The sequence below is a fragment of the Fragaria vesca genome, linkage group LG7 (assembly GCF_000184155.1).
Source record: "Fragaria vesca subsp. vesca linkage group LG7, FraVesHawaii_1.0, whole genome shotgun sequence".
NCBI classification, from domain to species: Eukaryota; Viridiplantae; Streptophyta; class Magnoliopsida; order Rosales; family Rosaceae; genus Fragaria; species Fragaria vesca.
Genome location: NC_020497.1, coordinates 2,645,992 through 2,653,014, shown reverse-complemented (window position 1 = coordinate 2,653,014; position 7,023 = coordinate 2,645,992).

The following is a 7,023-nucleotide window of genomic DNA, read 5'->3' as shown; positions in this document are numbered from 1 at the left end:
CTCTCTCTCTCTCTCTCTCTCTCTCTCTCTCTCTCTCTCTCTCTCTTTTACCCCAACCCCAAAAAACAAAAAATAAAAATTTCCCGAAAGAGAAAGAAACAGAAGCAGGTACAGACTAGTTTAGCTGTCCTGAGTTGTAACTGTATGCCAAAACGATTAAGAAGTTTCCAAAGCCTCCAGTGTAAGAAATGCAGAAAAGCTGGTGATCGTATGCCAGTCAACACAGCTGAGCATTTCATGTAACTCGGAGATCTTTGAACCATTTGTAGGAGAATATCACTCTGTAATAATGTGAGTTAGAGACACATTATTACTGAGGCCTACGTTGATATTCTCCTATAAATAAAGATTGATTAGCTACATTAGAGGGTTTCTCCAATGGCTAATGCATTATAATCGTTTGCCGATCCATAGGCACCTTCAATGTTTCTGTCACTGATACCTCGATCAATAACTGTATCTGAGAAATTCGCGAGAGAAAACTCAAAGCCTTCTATTATAGATGGCAAATGATCCCATATATTGTCATGGGAAAGAACTCTTGGTTCTCTGTTTATTGATGGTAGTGTCTGTGACCTAAACAAATCAGATCCCAGATTTCCTCCTGGTTGAGAATATCCCTGAATAAACAATCACAGAAATAAATAGTTCAGTTTGGATACACTTCTTGTGCTGCTGCATATTTAGAAATTGAAATAAGAAAGGTTATAGAGCATGCTTATTCTAACCTCTGGAATCGCATCTGCAGGTTGATTTTCAGAGTTAGATGAAGTGTAGCTATCTACTTCATCAGTATGATTCTTCTTCGTAAGAAAAGGCTCACTATCCCCAAATGGATATTTCCTCTTACGATATTCATCATTAAAAATATTGTGGGTGCCTAGCTTTGTGTATATTGGTGACTGCAGTTGAATTGACGGAGGTGGATGGAGTAAGGCCAGATCTCCTGGCTCATGAAGTAGCTGTTAGATCAAGAAACCAAACAAGTTAGTACAGTTTCAATATACTTCTTGTGTTTCAAATAGGAAATTGAATGGCAGAAATTAAAAAGCATGTTGGTTCTCACCTCTTCAACCATCTCGGAATCAGGTGAATTATAGCTATCAGGTTGACCTTCAACGGAGACCGAAAGATCATTCTTATCTATATAACAAGGAGCAGTTTCTGAGCCTCTAAGTCCTTGATCATTGCCATCAGATTCAAAAAGAGCATCTTGTAGCTCTTTGAATCCCTGGTATTCTTCTGCTTCTGTAAGCATACCAGAGACGATGTGGCCATGTTCAGTGTCATCATTATTGCCATATGGATTCAGAAGAACATTTTCCAGCTGTTTGGATGCTGGACTTTCAACATATAAGGTCATACTACAGCTACCTCCACCATGTTCAGCTTCATCAACATTGCCATTGGGAATCACAACAACATTTCCCAGCTCACTGGATGCTTGATCTTCAACATTGAAGGCCATACTGCAACTACCGCTACTAGGCTCACGTCCATCGCACAATGGAGCATCCTGCGGATCATGCTCAGACTTGCCTGACTTCTTTTTCAAGCGGTTGTCCTTCAAGCGGCATAGAACAAAGTCGCCGATCTGCTCATCAGAATCTGCCTTAGTGAGATAATACTCATGAATAACCCAGTCAGTCTTCTGTTTATTCGGAAGGTAGAAGGTCAATATCCTCTTCCCCCCGATCTGCTTATCAGAAAAGGCCCCGGTGATCCTGCGATCGTTGCCTTGCTTCTTCCAAGATCCTTCATCAGTAGTCCTATTGATCTTAGTGCTTTTGCTGTTGCTGTGCTTAAAAACTCTAGGACTGAAGAAGTACCACTCCATGTCCGGAGAGTCCGCCATCGTGAACCACTCCCTGTCCAGAAACTCCGCCCTTGCGAACACCAGTGCTGCAAAAATCGCAAACCAATACTCAAGTCTTGACCAAAAACACATGCACGTACATACATACATAGTTGTGTTGAATGGCTCTAAATCAAGGCTCATACTTTGAACTTTGGTAAATCTAGACGCACATGTACAGTACTTAAAAACTTTGGTATATAGAGTCCGGAATACATGGCTAGGTTGGCTTACCGGGCAAGTCGCGAGGCTCGTGCTTGGACACATCAATCTCAGGGATGATGGCCGTGATCTCGGGGTCCTCGCGCTGATCATTCTTCATCTGCAAGTAGTGACTCAGCAGCTCCTCATCAGAGGGGTGGAACCGGAAACCCTTTGGAAGTGAGAAGCCACCGTAGCTCATCTCTCTCACTCAATCTAGCTGATCTTGATCACTGTGTTTTGCTTAGCTCTGGAAGAGTGAAAGTGCAGAGGAAAGAGTGAGGGGGTAATATATAGTCGAAGTCAGTGAGCAAGTTCTGCTGAGTGGGATGAGAAAGACTTTGGATCATTGGTGAGTCCCACCTCTGATGTCCAAACCCGCGTAAATTTTTACATTTTCTTTTTGAGGGAATCTGGTTTTATCTCAACTCCCTCTTGGAAGTTCAGGGCCCACTTTCTTTATCTTTGTTTATCCATTCTAGACTGGGAAATAGTACACCCAGGAACATTCAGTAACATAGGCCGAAAAAATGGGAGAAATTTTTGTGGGAACATTCTAGAATCTAGAGTCTGATCCACTGGATCAAAGTTATATTCAGGAATCAGGATCATGATGGAGTCTTTCTAAATCCTCGATCAATTGCTGATTCATAGATAGCTCACATTTTCAGTGTGAAATTTATGTAGTGTATAATTTCCATAAGAATGTATAATTTTGGTGTTCTCTATTATTTTTCACGATTTTGTTTTCACAAAAGAAAAATAACAATGCTTCATAGTATGATTTTAGAGGCAGTTTGTTTGGCTATGGAGCACAATTGGAGATTTGGAGACAAGCTTATCCTAATATCTTGCTCATGTTATGCAGACGATTCTGTGAATACAGTGGTTTTTGTGGCTGCATTATTGTATTTCGTAGCAATAATAATACTTTAGGTTCATCATCTATGTAATTTGATTTCGAGTCGATCGAAGAAATACAGATATACAATATACTCAAGGAACATTTACTATATATCTATTGCTTGATTCCTGTTCATTATACTGTTCATATACAGTAAAAAAAAACAGTGATGCCACCCTCAGTTCTAACAGCTTTGGGCCTTTATGTTGGGCCTTTTTTTTTGTCGGCCCAATCTACAAGCTCCGCCTCGGCACCAAGCTCGCTGTCGTCATCAGTCATCACCTCCCCCTCCCTCGCCCGCCAGGTCCTCAAGGACCATGACGTCATCTTCGCCAACCACGACGTCCCCGCCGCCGGCCTGGCCGCCACGTACGACTGTTCCGACATCGTCTAGACCCCGTACGGCCCCGAGTGGCGGATGCTGCCGAAGGTTTGCGTGCTCCAGATGCTCAGCAAGACCACGCTCGACTCCGTCCATGATATCCGCCGCAAGCAGGTCCGGCGAACGGCCGGGTTCTTCTACGGCCGGGTCGAGTCGTCGGTGAACGTGGGGGAGCGGATGTTTCTGAACACGCTGAACGTGGTTACCACCATGTGGAGCGGAACTGTGAGGGAGGAGGCGCCGGGCTCGGGAGGGAGTTCCGGGAAGTGATATCGGAGATAACGGAGCTGCTAGCGAAGCCGAACGTCTCGGACTATTGTCCGGGTTTGGCCCGGTTTGACTTGCAAGGCGTGGTGAAGCAGATGGAGGGAATTGTGAAGAGGTTTAACGCGATATTTGGAAAGGTGATAGATAAACGGCTGAGGATGGAGATGGAAGGTGATAAGGACGAGGGGAGTAAAGATTTTGTGAGTTTTTTACCGTGGTTAAAAGACGAGAGAGATTCCAAGACGCCGTTTATTATGACCCACATCAAAGCTTTGCTTATGGTACGTCGTTGTTTTTTTTTTTTTTTAACCTTTTCATATCTATTAAGGGATTAAATTTTGAGCTTAAAAAACATTTTTACGTATATTGACATTGTTAAGAAAGATTTTGATTTAATTTTGACCTAACTATTGTTACTCATCTGTGTTTTTATTTTTGGTTTGTTTTGTTAATGATTCTATCTAGATGGGGTACTTGATCATACATGTAATTGTTTGTATAACAGTATCTATGAATTAAACGACTACTATCATTTACTTTAGTAGCATAAGTGCGTGGTTTGTGAAAATATCTACCGCAAACAGTATAGTGTCACATTCTTGGTTCTTCATCTCTATTTCAGCTTGATGTGGGAAGAAGAGGCCGGATCCTCCATGGTTGGAGTGTGATATTCAATATAATGTTACATATATTTAAGATTTCTAAGAACAGCGAAATTAACAAGTATTTTGTCTTTGCAGTTTGAAAGAATGGTAATGTAAAAGAGCAATAGAGCATCAATTTTCCAAAGGCTTTCATTAAAACTTGCATACGGTGCCATGGTGGGGTGAGCTGTGCGGTGATTATTAAAAATTGTTAATTAGTTAGTTTTCATTGCAATGACTCTTTTATTCTTTGTTAATAATAGGAAAGTTAATCTTATATTAAAGATAAACTCTTCTTTCAGGTTGATTTGATGGGCAAGGCGCGATGATACACTACAAAAAAGAATTCAGTTAGCCACCCCAAATTGCCACGGTTCAGATATGCCGTCGCCATTGGTCTAGTTTTTGCGACGGTGCTGCGACGGCAACGTTTCCGTAGCTAAATTAAAATTATTTTGCGACGGCAACTTTGTGCCGTAGCAAAAAAAAATTAAGTTTTGCGACGGCAATGTGGAGCCGTGGCTAAAATAGGTAAATTTGCGACGGGGGGAAGAGGCCGTGGCAAACTTTAAAATCATCACTTTTAATCTCGGCCGTTGATCTGTATCTTAACCCAACCTAGATTATAAGATGGAAAAACCCTATCTCTTCCCCTCATTTTGTCGAGAGAGAAGAGAGGTCCGAGACTGAGCTACAGCTCCGCCCAGCTGCCAGTCCGCCACCATGGAGCGGTCGTCGACAGAACGAACGACGACCACCAGCCGAATCCCCTCTCTTCACTCTTCCTCCTCCTACCTTCTATTTCAGCAATTCCAAATCCGACGCGATTTGGCAAATCGAAATCCGAGGAGGATTTCGAGGTGGAACTTGGCCGGCTCTTGGCCCTTTTGCCGGAGGAAATGCGGCAGAGAGTGAAGAAGCACCCGGAGCTTCATCAGTTGATTGAAGTGGTTATGGATTTGGGCCGGAAGCCGCTGACCCGGTTCCCCTCCGGCGACTTTGTGCTGTCGGAGAATCTGATGTTTAGGATCTTGAACAGGCCCCTTCTCAGGTAAAATGGTTTATGCCCACCAAATGTTTGATGGATTTGATTGGATAAAAGTTGAATTTTTATGTGGTGGGAGTTTAAAGTTGATTGTTTTAGTGTTGGGTTTGGTCTGTGATGAGTTTTTGTTGATGGGTTTGTAAAAGCATAGATGAATATGGTTTTGAATTTAGTATGAGTCAAGATTTTTGATTGACCAGTGACAGAGCATTGGTAGGGATTAGGGAGGAAGAGAGAGTTGAAATGTGGTAGACTTGTACTTTCATATTGTTTCTTCAAAAGTCATTGTTCAAGGGCATACCATGTTTAGCTTTTGTAGCTGCTTGTTGTAGGTGGGTGATTTTGCAATTGACAACCGAGCAGGCATTAGCAGGACACTAAATCCCCAATTCCAAATCCGACGCGATTCATCCCTCTCTGGCGAAGTCTTTGCTTCTCTAAGGTAACCTATTCTCTCCTTCTTCAATATCGAGCTCCTTTGTGCTTCAGTTCGTGTTTTGGAGATTGATTGGTTACTGTTTTGGCTACAGCTGATGACATAGAAGGTCTGGTGGTCTGATGAGTCGTGGCAAAGTAGTTAAACCTAGGGTTTGGGTCTGTCTTGGTCGGATTTGGTAAAGGTTAGGAGGTTTTTGTTCTAGAGCCTTTAAATTTGTAATTTTGGTGATGTTGTAGATGTTTGATAAGGTTATTGTTTTATTTGAGGAGAAAGGAAGAGCTTGCTGCATATGTGAAACAAAATCAGTTATTGATTAAAATGTGTTTGAATCATAGTAAAGTCTTTTATGTTGTTTGCATCAGTGGGAGCTTGAATTTATCTTAGTGCTCAGTTTTAAAGACGATTTTTGTGTTTTTGGTTCATATGAATGATGTCAAATTCAGTATAGTCACAGTTCAAGATTTGTGGTTGTTTATATTACTGTAGTAAATGATAATATATACGGACATATATGCCAATATATGCATGCCTGTGTTCTGGAATTTGAAATTTATGCATGATAAGAAGAGTAGGTGACACGACCCACCCCGAATTTCACCCTGAAACCCAGAGTAAGTCGTGCGGGGACCACCTCCAAGGAAAATTTACTGAAAAGATTAAGAAAATCTCCCTTGCAGATGGACAACCCTAACTCGAAAATTTCATATTACACTTCTGAACATCACATAATATACAAAAATTCTAAAGTATTCAGAGCTACTAAACACAAGCGGAAGCAAGAAAATACGAGTAGGTTGAACAGGTAACCTACTGGCGAAAACTGGCCGAAAAGCGGGTGACTATGCCTCGTCTCCTACTAGATCCAACTCGAACTCTGCAGACTGGGCAATTTAAAACGAAGGGCCCAGGGGAAAACATTTAATAACGTTAGAGTGAGTGGACAAAAATAAATTAATAATTAAAATATTTATGTTTCCCCTAATTAATTTCTAAGGAGAAATCGAATGCATGCCGCAAGCGATAAAACCTTTATCCCATAAAATATCGAGCCTCTCAGACTCTATAATATATGTATGTATTTACACTCGTCCATACTCCCTATATAAATTCATGGGTCTATATAGGGCTACTACGCTCGCGTCCAACGCTCACGTCAACGCCTTAATGCGGTGCTACACTGCGCCATCAAGGTGGACAGACGGGTGTATAAATATGTGCCCATACCCCCTATATGAATTAAACACTCATATAGGGCTACTACGCTTACGTCCAACGCTCACGTCACA